The 16,109-nt window shown below is 48.0% G+C and overlaps 1 long non-coding RNA gene across 2 annotated transcripts; it reads right to left on the bottom strand.

The window, feature by feature from the left end:
* Positions 1–2,604: 2,604 nt before the first annotated feature.
* LOC129204823 (uncharacterized) lies at positions 2,605–15,255 on the bottom strand. 2 transcript variants are annotated; one of them, XR_008576512.1, is made up of 5 exons: positions 15,114–15,255; positions 12,930–13,085; positions 12,012–12,182; positions 7,347–7,550; positions 2,605–7,082 (listed from the first exon to the last, which is right to left on the bottom strand). It is a non-coding gene; the product is annotated as an uncharacterized LOC129204823 (long non-coding RNA). The 2 variants fall into 2 exon arrangements; XR_008576513.1 differs by having other exon boundaries at positions 15,149–15,255.
* Between the last annotated feature and the right edge of the window lie 854 nt (positions 15,256–16,109).

The following is a 16,109-nucleotide window of genomic DNA, read 5'->3' as shown; positions in this document are numbered from 1 at the left end:
GGGTTGCCTCCATGAAAGCAAAGCAAGGGATAGCTTTCAGACCAGTTCCAGACCACCTCTCCTACCAAAGCTCTGCAGGTCATTCATTTCTTGCGGTGTTTTATTCCAGTGGCCGACGGGAAGCATTTGGCAAGTCACAGCTGTTTCATGGGTGGGAGCTCAGCTTAACCACACCTAACAGCAGCAAGCTAGGGACTCGTAGCGTTTTAATGTACAACTGTTAATGTTCGTTTGCCTTTCAGCGCTGCTCGCAGCCCAAGATTTCATTTTAGCTGGTATAATATGCTTGCATCATTAACACAATTACCAGTCATTGTTCCATTCGGATTTCTCTTGCTAATTAGACTCACTCCGCCAATCTGTATGGCCCATAAACCTAACCCCAAAAGGAGTATCTTCCCACAGTGAACAGACTGAAATATGAATAATCAGTTTAATAATTGTATTTGACTTAGCTTCTCAACACCAACGTGTTTATCAACAGGCTGCCAGGGTTCCCCGGTGGGAGAGTCCCGCTCTGCTCCCAGTTGCTCTCGCGAGAGGAGCAGAAGCCCTCCTGCCTACTTTGCCAAACCTGCAAATGCTGTGCGGCTCTTACACAACCTTTAGAGTCTCCACTTTTAATTCTTGCGGTTTTGCATGGGCACCCAGCTCTTCTTTTTCTGATTTACTGTGCTCTCACGCTCTGCCATTCCCTCCCCTGCCTCTCTTTAGAAAGGCAACTGTGATCGAGACAACATTAGCTCCTAGGGAAGCTAAAGAAACTTGGAAATGTAACCACGCAGTCCCTCCACAAAGGGCACGGCCCCGCAGCCCACTTTTGACAGCCCTGATCACCTCTGGTCCCCTTGCTGAGCTGAGCATTTGGGCGACAAACCTGGGCTGGAAGACATTTCTTAGCAACTTGCTGGGCCTTATCTGATAGCCCCCAGCAACAGCCCCTCTCTGACAAAAATGGCAATGCAGCTTCCAGATCCGGGTTGCTCCAGGTCTGACAGGCTTGAGGCATGGCCAGAGGGTCGGACTCTGTTCGTACATGTTTGTTTAGGTTTTATCTGGGGCCCTCCTGCAAATTGCCTTCTCCACAACACATGCAGAAAAACTTCTGGTAATTGCCAGGCAGAGCAATCTGTAGTTTGTCGCTCTGGCTGTGAATTGCACAGGCAGGCAGGGTTTTTTATTCTTTTTTCAGTTGCTTTTCCAAGCTTTGAGGAAAAAATATTAAAACAAATGTAATTGCACACAACTACAACCGCTCCTCATGGCACACCATCATTGGAATCGGACCTCTGACACTGCGGCACAGCTTGAACCTAGCCGCGGCGCAAGGTGTTGGTGGAAGGGCTGGTAACTCCCAGGGCAGAGGGTGAAACATTGCACGGAGGTTTCATTTGGTACCAAAGCACCGGGAGACACCCCCAAGCTGGTCCAGCCTGGCCTTTCCTCCCTCCTCTACCCTACCCCCGCCTATGCCACTTGCCCTAGGGCTTGATTTTGCCCCTAATCCAAAGAAAATAAATGTGAGCGTGGTAGCAGCTGGCAGCAATGCAGGCTGGCCTTTGGCTAGAGCAGCCCCGTGCAGGCAGAGTTTGGATACGTGAGCCCGAGACTGCAGGAGGGTGCCTGCTCCACCTGCTCTATCCCCATCACCACATGCACGTGCTCCAGGACCTTCCTGTGGTCTCCTGGGAGAGAGGGTCTCCTGTCCCCTGGTCTCCTTTGCAGCTCTTCTCTGCAGCTGCTCTGCTGTTGATGCATCTATCCCAAAAGGAGGGTCAGGAAGGGAGGAGAGTTGATCTGGGCTGTGTATGTTGGCACTAGTATTTCCTCATCTCAGCTGGAAATAGATGCAATATAAGGATCAAGATGGAAGCACACAACTCTTCTGTGAGTATCTAATGCTGATTTTTATTTCTCCTCAGTTATTTTCCCAACTGATTCACTCCCTGTTAATAGCAAAAGCCACCTCTGACACTGGTTTTCACCTGCATGACTCTTTGTCTTTTACTTGAATGTCATCCTCCTTTTATTACAGTCGTTCTTGAGGTGCCTCACTCATCCTCCCTGGCCTCCAAACCACCTCCGTGCCAGTGATGCGTCACGGCTTTGTGCAGTATATTTCATCAGCACAATGCTCGCACGGGCCAGGAGCGTGCCATTAATGCAAACATTAAAACAGAATTGGTCCCAAACCTCCTGCTTGAAGAACTCTCCCAGATAGCTCCTCCTGGCCTGAGATCTTCAGCCTCAGCACTCATTGCCTCTTCTTCTTAGCAATGATGCAATTGTTCTGCTAATCTATTTTGTCTCCAGCAATATCAGCTGTTTCACATTCGACATCATAGCAAATACATTAAAGTAGTCTAGAAAAAGGAAGTCTGGCAGATATCACCTGTCTGGAAAAATAATTGTTTTATCAAAGAGAACCATCGGGTTAGTCTGGCAGGATGTACCTTTAGTTGCATTTCATCCCATTTTTGATATGCCTTTGCATTCTTAATTAACCTTCAAGGCATGTTCCAAAGCCTCGCATACCAGTGAGGTCAGAGTTACAAGGACGATGGTTGGCTGGATTATTTTTTAACCCTGTGCAACCAAACACATTGTAATGGATATTCCGCAGTCATGGGTTCCTCACTGACTTGACAGATGTATAAAAACAGTTGCTATTAGACGTGCCACCTCACATGCTGGTCTTTCCAGAACTGCCGGATGGGCATGACCTGCCCCCCCCAAGAGGAACGCAGCCTCCTCTTTGAGCTTTGCTTCCCCATAGTAGTGATTCCATTTCCATATCCCTGTTTCCATTAACCAGCCTGGTTTTGCCCCTAGGATTTGTCTTCCTTAAACAAGAACAGAGGTAAAATACTCCTTTGATTTTAGGCCATGCCTAGATTATCTTTAATCTCATTTACAGCACAGCAGCCTGATTCTGCTTTTCTTCCCCTCTTACATTTAGATTTGAAGAAGTTTTTCCCATTTTTTTTTTTTCTGGAATATTTGGCAAGTTTCAGCTCAGGTTTGCTTTTGACAGTTATACTGGCATTTCTTGACCACTAACTGATCAGCTCCTCTTTCTGTAGTCTTCCCAACAGCCTTCTCAGGACTAACCGGAGAACTGGGCGCCACGGACACATGGAGTCAGCCGGCAGGGTGCCGGATCCCTCACCTCCGTGCCTCTGCCCAAGCCTCCACCTTCTCTGCTCAAGCCAGTTTTGCTGAAGAACATCACCCCACTTCATCAGTTTGCCCTCTGGAAAACTGAGTCTCAGATGCATAAGTATTTGTGTTTATTCCCCCATTCGCTTCAAACAGTGAGATCTACTCAGTTCAAAGGTCTATTCTGTGACTAGATTCGTAGTAACTTAATTGCACCTCAAAACAACATGACTTCATACGAGTTTGCTGATGAAGATGTTTGTTGGTTGTCAAATCCAAGATATCTGGGCCCTACCATTGCTAGCTTGAAGCATCATGTAATGCAATTTCCCCAGATTGCCAAAGCACTGAATGAAGATTTGAATAATTTCCAAAAGAGTTTTTATCTCAGCCAAAAACATGAGCAGCAGCTAAAGAAACAAAGACAAAGTGTATATCTGACCCCACAGCTTTGCTCCTGCTGAGTTTCAGAGGCCACGTGTGAGTATCAGAAGTGCAAAAGCTTCTCAGCAAAATGTTGCCAGAAATTTTTATGCTGGGAAGTGCGTGGTTATCAGCCCAAGGTGTTCAAAGACATGGTGGAAAATGCTCCTTGTGACCTGGAGGACAGAAGCGGGCCAAGCCCAGATGGTGCCAGAGAAGATTTTCCTTGACTGGTGTCTCCAGTGCAGACGTGCATGTTGCACCCTCTGCACAAAGGATTATCTGGCCTTGCCTGAATGAGGCTGGGATCCATGTCAGGAGTGATGTTCTCAAGATCTGTTCTTCATTTCATCTAACCTCATCATTTACCTCTGCCCTCCAAATCCTGCTGGATGTGTCAGCTTAGCAGTTAAAGAAAAATAATTTCTGCTCGCAAGAGCAGGCATACCACAAATGCTATTGTGAAGGAGAATTTATAGAATTTTTTTTTATTCATTTAGTTGCATTTTTGAAAGTATTTTTGACACCAACAGCAGTTCTTTGGTGCCGTAGATGGGAAACCGGTCTGTTAAGGTGGCTGCTGATGGTTCAGATCACCAACAACTTGAGAGACCATCCCTGTTCAATTTGGGGCCTACAGCTGCGCAAAAATCTCCCATGGGCAGCTCCCTGCCTGGCATAGTGCTTTCTGGGGCAAGGACAGTGAGAGAGAGAGTTTGACCACAGAAAAGAGTGGGGTTTTAGGCAAAAACATGAGCAGGGTGTTGTTTTCAGACGGACTGGTGGGTTGCCACGGGCTACCCTGGTCCGAGGGTTTCAGTGGCAAGAGGACAGGTGGGAGCCAAACACCCCTGTCCTTTCACAGCAGGTTTTTTTTCTTCTCCTCATTCAGCCCCTTTTCTGCAATTTTGAGGCCAAGCCATGTGTTGGAGGACTGGATCATGATTTCAGCCCAAAGGGGCCACAGATGCACCCTGAAAACGTACCAGGACTGAAGAGGCTGTGAAGTTAGTCTATGCGTCATACAGCATGCGCTATAGGATGCTATAGGACAACAGTCCAATAAAACACATAAGAGGTCGTCGTGCTGAATCCTGGCCTTAGCAGAGAAACCTTAGCAGGACCAGCACCATCTCTCGTTCTGCACTCGGCGTCCGGATGTGAAACAACAATCACATTGCGAAATATCCTGGGTCTACCGAGTAGCTCCAAACATATCAATATTGCCTTCTGGTTGCATCGAGTACGATGATTTTGCTTGACTGCATGCCTGAATGAAACAACAGAGAACAAAAACAGAGACAGGGCCAGAGCTTGTCTGTGCACTACTTTTATCTTCCTGCCTTTCCAGCGCACCCATCGCAGCAGCGTCTAGGTGATAAGTCCGTCTCTACAAAACAGGAAGACCGTGGGCTGTTTGGCTTCTCTGATGAGCTATAAATTACACAGGCTTTACCTGGCTCCCAGCCTATGCTGTACGCTAGGTAAGGCAGGCGCTTACAGAGGGTGCCGCAGTGGCCGGCGATGGGATAATTACTGTTATTGCATTAGGAGACAATAGCTGAGGCATAAGAGCCGGAGGGAAAAAGAGTCCCAGGAAACGGAGCACCGAAGGCATCGCTAGCTGCACGCACACAAAGGCGACCGAGCTATAAATAATCTGACCTCTTTGTTCCAGTAAAATGGCACAAGAATTAAGACCCCCGGTTCAGGAAGAAACTTAAAATGCATGACTAAACCCGGCATAGCTGAGCAGACCTATTGACACCCCCGGGGCCCGAAGGCATTTCTGTTTTGTGAGCCTTTGTGCTCACCTGGGAGAGTGGCTGCTGGAGGTGTCCCGCTGGCAGAGCTGCTTACCGGTGGCTGGGGGGCACGACACACACGAGGTTCATTACTGCAGGTAAATGAGTGAAAGCACCCTGCGAAATTCTGAGTGGGACTTGTCAAGAATACCTAGAGTTCAGTGAAATACTCTTTCTCTGCTAAGTTCCAGCTAAAGAAAGAAACCTCTGTTAACCTCAGTTATCTGATAGTAGGTAGCAACTTGAAAACGAAAAGCTGACATGTAAAGCAAAAATATTAGATGCAAGAACAAAAGGCTAACAAATGTAGCCCAGAAATTTGCCAGTAAAACAAACCCAAAACAAAACAGAAAAAAAAAAGAGATGAGCCAGCAGCAGGGCAGTTCATCTCTAGGTTAGCTTCACCCTGCACGTGTATCGTCTCCCACCTTTTGGGAGAAAACCCACCCAAAAATGTGCTTGTTCAAATGAAAAGGCTTGTCATCAGGCTGTGAAAGTCCTTGGCAGCCTTCATAAAGTAAAACTAGAGCTACTTGTGAGAAAAAATAAAGGCTTTGACGGTTGCCTGGGGTGGGGAGTAGCACCTTTAAAAATATTTTTTTCCTAGGTCTTGATCACAGAGACTTATAAAAATTATATCTGAAAATTATTTGTAAATATAAATAGATTGTAAATCCTTCCTAGCTTTTGGTTTTTTATCTTTGCAGAAGAGAGAAAATAACTATTTTCCTTGTGCTGGAGGTGAGGAGCAAACCTGGAGAGGGTGCATGACTGACCCAGCATCACCCACCCTCACCGCCAGGCCCTGGCCCCCTGTGATTGGGATCCGCAGCAGATACCTGGGTCCCAGGGAAGACATTGGAGGTCCCAGGGAAGACATACACGGGAGGGGGTTGAGAGCCATTTTGTTGCTGTGGGGATGAGTAACAGGATTTGGTAAGCATCTTTGAGCCCAGTGGGGCGTCAGACTTGGTTGTGTGCTACTGGGTTAGCAGCTGGCCGGAAAAGCAAGAATCAAGCAGCCTTTTTCCCAGGTGAGAGGGAAAGAATAGGATGCAAAGTGATCTGCCAGAAAGTTTGCAGTGGCCATTTGGGCAACCGCAGGAGGTCCGGCCACTCTCATTTCTGCTGTGAACACCTGGAAAGCGAGGAGCGCTCAGGTGTGTACCTGTCCCTTTTGCCTGCACTGTGTTTTCATGTATCTGGGGACACTGAGGGTGAGTTAAGAGACACATTCTCCTCATATAACTACTTATCCCAACCCACAGCACCTTTCCATTTCACCGGCCCTCCCCATGCCTCGCACGTATCCATAGCCCCTACAGCAAGCCCTTTAAAAAGACTGGAAGCATAAGCCGAGTTTGCATTATAATTCTTCCTACGCAGCTTAGTTATTAGTTACCACGGAGCAATTAAGAACTAACAGGTGTAGCAGAAACAGCCAGTGTTTTCTGGTTGCTTTCTCCCAGCTCCCAGGACCATTTCGGTTGATCTCCTTCTGGACGGCTCCCAGCCCCGTCACAGAGTATTATATGGCAGAAACTCTGCGGCCAACTATTTGGCAGTCACACATTGCGTGCGTCCTGTGTTTATACGGCTTCATGCTGGGAGCCACGACGTTAAAAGCCGCACGGTCCGCCTGTTTCTCGTGCTTCTCCCGTGTGCATCGCCCCAGTGTCCCAAGGAGCCGTCAGGCTGCAGAAGAAGCCAAGAGGCAAAGTTCATCTCTTTGTTCTGAGGTAGCGCAGCGCCTGGCACGGCTATTCCTGGTCCCTGACTCAGGGCACAACCATCTTTGAAATAAATAAAATGAAGGAGGAGAACATCTTTGGGCCCATATTTGACACTTGTATTCCAACACCACTTGACATTATATAAACCATACGGATTGGTATGGTAGTTATTTTGACTCGTCTGTTTAACAATCATTTTATTTTAATCAATATTTATTTAACTTACCAGCTAGACAAAAGCTCCATAATTTCTTCATCTGATTTAATTGATGTTCCCTGACAGAATGAAGCTAGACTGGATAAGACAGTACAAACTGTGCCGGTCTTCATCTTCGGTTTGCATCTCTTTTAACAAGTCCTGTGACTGTCACAGAGCCAAGGCACATCTTACGTCTCGCAGATGAACCGAGACCATACGTGGCTGTATACCCTGGGACAAGAAGCCAAGAAACACACCAAAACAATAAGTGTTGACACAACAATTAGCATATTGATTCTCAATGCAAATTACCTCTTCGTACATTGTGAAATGCTTCACAGTTTCAGAGGATTTCAGAGGAGCCTGTAGTTTCTTATAGGTACCACAACAATTAAATACATGTTGTAATATTAAAATATAATTATGGGTGAAGGATCATAGAAAGAAACATGCATGTTACACAGACAAAAATGTATGGGATATGTCTACCTGATATTTCCCCCCCCCCGAAACATGCACCATAAATTACATTCCTGAAGGAGCTTTCAAGGCTATGGGTATTTCAGGCCTTCTTAGAAGGACTTTTTGCTTTTTCTTTGAAGGAAATGGTCTCTACCCTGTGTCACCTCAGCCTCATGCCAAGAGAGAGAAGTGGCTGCAATCTGAAGGACTGAATCACAAAGTTTAATCTTAGCCCAGTACTCCACTTGTCTGGAAAGAAGAGTTCACTTTAGCATAACCTAAAAGAGACTGGCTTTCAGAGGAACTAATTTTTCAAGCTCAGTCACAACAAGGACAGGGGAGAAAATGAACTCTCACATTTACATACGGTGGAGTCACATAGAGACTCTGATCCTGAAGTCAACATGTGGAAAAGCTTAAGTGAAGCAACGCCGCAGCTGTAACTTGCCGCCCAGATTAGTTCATACCCAGCTCTCGCTGCCAACATTTAAAGCCTTTGTGAAATACTAAAGTGTAAAGGGTAGCACTGGCTCTCAAGTCCAAAGTCAACTGATATTAGGAGAGGGCGCAATAATTTTATGACCGTTGACATTAACAACCCTGTGAGCCAAGACAAAAAGCTGCCAGCCCTTGTGCCGCAGAAAGCCCCAGAATCACCTCGGCAAGGAGGAAAAATCCCGCTTCCTCCACAAACGTACCGCAGTGTTGTAAAAATTAGCTAACTGCCTAAATTGCAGGCTGAGGGGGCAGAGCTGCCTGCAGTGCCGGAGGCAGTTCCCTTCCAGAGACAAGTCTGACACCGTGAAGCACCCACCAGGGCACCTAGATTTAAATGAAGATCCAGGTACATCAGAGCAGGGTGGTGAGTCCTACAAAAGGGAGCCGTTTCATCACAGTAAAATTTTAGGAACAAGTCACTATCCTCTAATGGAAGGCCCTGAGGTTCACCAAGAAGACCAGAGCTCATACACGATGCCTTTCCCCTTTCTTCCAGCGATGACCTTTGTATGCTCTTCACCTAGATATTGCCACATGCTAATGCTACCATAACCTCCTGATGAAAAACACCAGCTTGCAAGCATAGTTAAGTGCTTCAGGTAAGGCTTTGGGGTGGGGGGCTTAAAAAAGGCCATGGAAAGACCCAGACTCCCTCTGAAGAGCTCCAAGGAACAGGAGACAAGTGAAGAAATTTAATCTTCTACAAAGGCACTCAGGTCAGCTCAGGATTTGTTCAAGCTTGGTTTTCTACAGAAACAAGTCGTATGAGGTCAGACGTTCCCTGTACAGAAACCCTTGAAACCATTGGCTGGTTTTGGTCAAGCATGGCAGGATATGAGGATCTCTGTGATCACCCAGATGCTTTGAGTTTTCATGCAAACATTGCCCTTTCATGGTTTGCATGGAGAGGCATGACCAGAGGGCTCAGGGATGCCAGCAGAGGACATGGTGCCATGTGGGTTCACTGGGTGGTTGTTCCCCACGGCAGAGGAGCAGCAGATTACAACCTGAATGATGGGCTACACCCGCTCCAAGGCCACCTCCTGGCCCCAGAGTGTTCACATCCAGAAATGAGGAGAGGTCCCAGCCCCGGGGGTTTGAGTGGCACCATTGGAAATGGCTTTCATTCTGGTCCAAGTGCAATTCAGCTCCTTGCCTCTGCACCCCAACAAGTCCTGGCTGTTAGCGAGAACTTTGAAAGCTGCCCGTAATTGCAGGCTTTCTGCACGCTGAGAGAAAGGGGAGGGACTGGATAAAAACCACCTCGGGTCTTTGAAACACAGAAAAGGTCTCCAAGTCGGTTCAATAGCCTTTTGCGGATTCAATAAAAGGTTAATCAAATCATCTGCAATGAAAGCAAGTGTAGCATCCGTGTCACTGGGTTGGCAGTAATGCACAATCCTCACACCGTTTCCTACAATTGATGCTATTATTTGGGAAAGGCCTTGAGTACCATCCTATGAGGGGTCATAAAAACCCACCCAAACCCAAAAGGCTCCATGGGCAGAATTGTGATAGAAATTTGCACTTTTCCTGCCTGTGAACACAATTTGTGCAGTTAGTGCTTTATCAGAACTAATTTAACCCACTTTCCCATTTAAACTACAGGAAAGTGAGTTCAAGTAGGTTCCTTTAAGATAAAAAGACCTCTTTTAACCCAACTTTTGCTCCTGTTCACCCCACCCCCACCCAATGCTATTAAATGGCTTGAAAAGTGACACAAAAATACATGCCTTATCATATCAGTTGGCTTCTCTCACTATAGCAGCCCTTATCAACATTCAGCAGCCCTATTAATGCAGCCCCCTGCAATCAGCAAGAAAACGTAGCACTCCGTAGATCTCTGATCCATGCCTTCCCAATATCACAGGCCATTTCTGGATGCAGAATAAAAAGCAGGAGCTCTTTTTTATGCCAGCAGTTTGCTTCATTACATCTGGTCGGCGTGCCCGTGGTCCAGAGCCTCTCACGGCTCGCCCCGTGGCAGATCCCTGAGCTACCAATCTAGCACGAAGCTGCCCTTCCCTGCGACGCGGCTGCTGCCCTGTCGCTGTCACACGGGGTACCCTTCCTATGGCGAGGCTGGGAGAGCCCTGTGCTCGTGCCTTGTGTCGAGCATCTATGTTTAGGGGAAGGTTTACCTGTATAAATATTACACGTACCGCACTGCTAAGTACAAACTGCTCCAAAGAGATATCGTAGATTTGCCTCAATCCTATACTGCATTCTCGGGAGATGTGGTGGAATAAAGTGCTGGCAAACCATTCTTCATGAAATGCCAGAATTTTTCTAGAAAAAAACCTGCAGAGATGCAAACCTACAGAGCCTATTGCAAGGAGCAGGGCTTCAGGAGTCAAACTGTTCAGGAACTGGGAGCTAGGCACCCTCACTGGGCACTAAATTTAACTTCCAAACATGAGAGCACCAGACCCCAGCAGCTATACCTTCATTCTTTTTAGCAGAGTTGTGTTTGCCATTTTTCAGTCCTCGTTGCATATATTGACAACCCCTTTACTAACTGCTTTCCTCAGGTTATTTTCTGTTCATGGATTGCTGTACTTCATTTAAGATTCCCAAGAAATTACAAAATAATGTAAACAAGTGTTTTCAAAACTGTTTGCATCTCCCCTTGTTCCCTCCTGAGGAACGGAGGAGGATGGGACCAGGGCGTCCTTGAGATACAAAATTTTAGCTAATGGCCTGAGAAACAGGGTTGGCAAAAACAGACAGAGGAAGGATATTGCACAACACCAGTGAAATCTTTTCCCTTAGGATTTTGAGTTTGGTTGGGCAGGCGAGGCTGGCAGGAGGTGAGGGCCAACGACCTCTCTGCTTTTGCTCCACATGAAGGCAGGCTTGCGAGGAGGAAGTCTGTGCTCTGCAAATGCCTCTGGGGCGGAGTTTACACCAGGCGAGAGAGATTATGGGCAATTTTTGGGGCACTCACGGCACCTCTGCAAAGTCAGGGCACCTTTGGCACCCCTGCAATGCCAGGGTACCCACGGCACCTCTGCAATGTGGGGCTCTCCATGGTGACGCTGCAATGCCGGGGTACCCGCAGTATCTCTGCCGTGCCAGCGTGCCCGGCTGAGCTCAGGAGCAAGCCCCCACCGCTGGTCCATGCCTGGGGGACTCCAGCCCAGGCAAGTCCCACTGCCATTCCTCCACCTACCCGGTCTCCTACCCACCCTCAGCAGTCACCCCCCTTCTGCAGCCCCATCAATCACGGCCTGTGGGGGACAAGACATGGGCAGGGAGGTGTCTGCAGGAGTCCCCAGGGACCAGGTTTTTCCCCCGGAGGCTTCGTGGCCCTCTTGCAGGGCGGACAGGTCAGGTAGGGAGACAGAATTTTTGCTTACAACTTCTGTTGCAAGACAGAAACTGCAAGGCATGATTGCTAGCTAGGAAAAATTATCTGAGGAGAAGGTTTCTCCCTTACGAAATGCACCTCCTGATCGCCCTGCAGAAACCGTCCTCACCCTCGCTAGCGCTGCCACCCCTCAGCTTTCAGTTCTACCTTTGACTTTCTTACAAGCCTTTAGGAATGTCTCCATGCCAGGCTGCCAAGCAGGGCTAGCCTTGCTGCCTTCCCTAAAGCGTGCAGTTTCTATCAGAGGAAAAGAAAACCCCAAACCCTCCCTTAGCTTCACGGTATTGATGCAAATCATTTAGATTTTATTTGGGCTTATCAGATATAATTGTGGTTAATCTAGAGTCAATTTTTATACTCACAGTGTTGCATTATTATTCCGTAGCGTACTGTTTGGAGGTGTTACTGACACACAAAACAGCGAAAGGTAGCAGATCTTCCTTTTGAATATTTAATCCCCATGTGTGCAAAAGCAGAGAAGTTCATACTTCCCTGACCATTTCTTCACTATTTCCGACATCGTTCTCCAAGGCCTGCAGAATTATTACAGATAAGAAAGAATCATTCCACAGTTAAATAAAAGTACCTATAATTTTTCTAGGAAAGGAGGGAAAAGCAGGTATTTTCATATTGCCTTTAAGAACTTTTGCCAGTGCAGGCATGGGCTACGTTTGGACCAGTGAGCTAGAGCTGAAAAACTTGTATTACCAAACCAATTCCCATCTTCTAGACTCTAGTTTGCATCAAGTTGACCATAAAAGCAATTTCTTAACATTAACCACACACACACGCTTGGCACAACTGCAATTTGAAAGGTGTAAATTGCTAAATAATGTTTTGGGGAGACACTTATTTAGATATTAATTTAGGTAACCATAGATTCTTGGTGCCCTCTGTGTGAAACTAAGTGAAACAAATGCACCGGTGATGAAGAGAACTGGAGACGCTGACATTCTCTTCTTTCAAAACTTTTGGCTTGATTTATACAAGCCACCATGTCTGTCACAGGAGCATTCAGTCCACAAAAATACACGGGGGTTTTTTGTGGTGAATATAACTTTCCTGGGGAAAAGGAAGAAATCCCTCTAGCCAGCCAACTTATTAGGATTTGTTTTCAAGGAGTGATTTAACCATGACTGGGGAGCAGGCTCTTCAGGAGCCACGCACGTCACGGATTACACAATGCACACAAAGTGCAATAGTGTCATAACCACACCTCTATTTTTTTAAATGTACTTCCTTCTGCTTTTAGGTTGGGTCCAGCTATTCCCGGGGAGCACCTGGCTCTGTGCGAGGAAGTGGTGAATCCTTCTTCTTCTCCAAAGCACACAGCCAGCAAGGAAGGACAAATTTTACCCAAGGATTTCACACCAGATCTTCAGATCAGATCTCTTATTTTTTCAGTAAAATGCGGTGCATCTTTTTTGCATTTTCAGCTGTGGAGGAAAGGCATTCGTTAAACTGGTGAAGATAAACCACCTCCCCAAATGCCGCTAAGACAAAGCAACATAAAAATCAAAATTTAAATGTATCACGGAGGGTGTAACCCTGGCTAATCGCAGCAGAACCTGACAGTCCCTTATGGCGCAGGGTGGGAAGGGACCAGCCATCTCTGGTGGTCACAGGCCATCCCCACAGCCCGAGGACTTGCCCTGCAGCCAGGCACGGTGCCTTGTCATCGGGGGGGCACAGCAGATGGGGCGCAAGGTCTGTGGTCCCACAGAGTGCCAGGAGTCCTCAACACCCGCTGGTCTAGCCAGGGGAGAAGCTCAGGGCAGCCCTTTGCACCATGCTCGTTTGCTCTTGTTTTCTTCGGAGACCTTGAGCTGCCCACCCCTCAAGCACAAGGGAGCAAGAGACTGACTTATCACAGTTTGGAAGAAATTGCTCTAGTTTAACTCATAGGTAAGGGCTGTTGTGGCTAAAACAGCAACAACGACAAGGAGAGACCCCTGGCAGGTTTTTCTCCAAGCCTGTGCCCTGGGCAGGGCAGACAGATAGGATCTGCAGCACCATAAATCAACTCACGGCAAAGGGAGAAGAGAAACGGATTGTGAAATGAACTGTAAAATAAACATCTAATGTAAACATCAAACACGCAGTGGTTTGTTTTTTCTGTCTGGGATCCCAAGTCCGGTACAAGTTATTGGCTGACTATGGTGGGACCCTGTTGGGGGGTTACTGCTGGCCCCACTGCAGGGCAAGGAGGCAGCGGCCACTCTTCTTTGCCGGCAGGAGAGGAGGCTGATCCCGCCATAAGCATCCCTGCCGTCCTCTGGCACAGCCCATCACGTACCGGCTTGGGTGCCTGAGCTTTGCCCACGGTTGCCAGGATGGGCTGTCTGGCTCCTCCTGACCCAGAGGGATGCCCTCCCAGCCACCAGCCTTGGTGGCCCGGCAGCAGCGATGGGGGGGACACCCCAAACAGCTTCAGGCTGCGTCGTTCATCGGGGCCCGGGTATTCTGATAAGCAAGTGCTCACCCAAAGCTGCCTCTCCCTGCCATGCCTCCCACATCTCTGCCCATGCCAGCCCCGCTGCTCATGGTCATAGAATCATAGAATATCCTGAGTTGGAAGGGACCCATAAGGATCATTGAGTCCAACTCCTGGCTCCACACAGGACCAGCCGATCAGAGCATATGACTGAGAGCGTTGTCCAGACGCTTCTTGAACTCAGTCAAGCTCGGTGCTGTGACCACTTCCCTGGGGAGCCTGTTCCAGTCCCCAACCACCCTCTCGGTGAAGAACCTTTTCCTGATATCCAGCCTAAACCTCCCCCCGTCGCAGCTTCATGCCATTCCCTCGGGTTCTATCACTGGTCACCAGAGGGAGGAGATCAGCGCCTGCCCCTTCGCTCCCCCTCGTGAGGAAGCTGTAGGCCGCGATGAGGTCTCCCCTCAGTCTCCTCTAGGCTGAACAAACCAAGGGACTTCAGCCTCTCCTCATACGTCTTCCCCTCTAGACCCTTCACCATCTTTGTTGCCCTCCTTTGGACACTCTCCAACAGTTTTATGTCCTTTTTGTACTGTGGCACCCAAAACTGCACATGGTACTCAAGGTGAGGCCGCACCAGCGCAGTGCAGAATGGGACAATCACTTCCCTAGACCAGCTAGCAATGCCGTGCTTGATGCACCCCAGGATGCGGTTGGCCTTCCTGGCAGCCTGGGCACACTGTTGACTCATGTTCATGGTCGGTGGGGCCTTGCTGTTTGCACCTTCTCCTGGTCCAGCCCATCCTCCCTGCTGGGAAGGCTAACACGCGCCCTCGTTGGAGAAGCTGGCCACCTCTGAAACAAACCTGACCTGCTGCAGTAGCATCTGCCTTTTCACCTCTGTTTGTACTTTTGGTCCTTCAGATTTGCAGGCACCCAGCCATGAGAAGGGGTTGAGGGATACCGGAGCATGTGCTGCCCGAAGAGGAGCACTTTCTGCACTGGTTTTCATCAGGAAAAGGAAACCTACGGGGCAAGGCATCTTCTGAGAGCTTCAAGTCTCACCAGGAATAGGAGAGGGCAACTTCTGTTTGCAGCAAGATGTGCCTGGAGAATGAATCAGGACAACATGCAGCTTCTCCGGGGGCAAAGGGAGACGCTAGAGAGCAGAAGGAAACCAAACACCAGACTTTTAGCAGGCAGTTGCACTCCATCAATACCTCTCCGGGGTCTGGGGCACACCCTAGCTCATGCGTCAACACACTGGGACAACATTACTCAATACCTGTTACACTCAAACTGGGACAAGAGATAACAATTTGCTACTGTACATAGAGACCTGTGCCTCAGGTAGGAAAGGGCAGAAGTCTCTGCGCTTTTTGTTTTGGTTTTGTTTGGTTTTTAAAGCTGTTTTAACTCTTTAAGACAAGCATGAGGTTAGAAAGGACCTCAGGAGATCATCTTCCTGCTCTGAGGCAGGACCAAGGAAAATCCAGGCAAACATTTTGCTCCCAAAAACACCCTTAATGAAGAAAAATCCACACCTCTAGGAAACGTGTTAATTACCCTTGTAGCTAAGAGAACATAACCTATATTTGCTGCAGATGAAACACAGCTATGCCCTCTCCTTAGTGGGCAAGAAGGGGTTGGGTTTTTTTTAGTAATCTTCTATGTAAAGTGCAGTTTGTGTCCCCTCTCAACCTGTTCTAACAAATAAAATCATCTTTTCCCATAGGTCCCCATTCTCACTGCCTCTGCTCATTCTTCTTGCTCTTCTTCAGGCTGGCTCCAGCATCCAGGACTGTCCCAGTGACACAACAGCGTCTAGCCCATTACTGCCCACAGCACCTTTTTTTCTAGTGCTGCTGCTTGCACCCCGCTTGGCGTACGTGTAGCTGATCTCTCCTTCCTTAGCATGGCATTGTGCACCTTTCTCTACTGAATTTCGTCTGGCTGACCTTCCCTCCCAGTTCCTCATGGTGGCACGACTCCTCGTTCTGCGCGAGGGACTTGCTAAGGGTGTGGG

The sequence above is a fragment of the Grus americana genome, chromosome 3, assembly GCF_028858705.1.
Source record: "Grus americana isolate bGruAme1 chromosome 3, bGruAme1.mat, whole genome shotgun sequence".
NCBI classification, from domain to species: domain Eukaryota; kingdom Metazoa; phylum Chordata; class Aves; order Gruiformes; family Gruidae; genus Grus; species Grus americana.
This window is presented reverse-complemented; position numbering and strand designations above follow the sequence as displayed.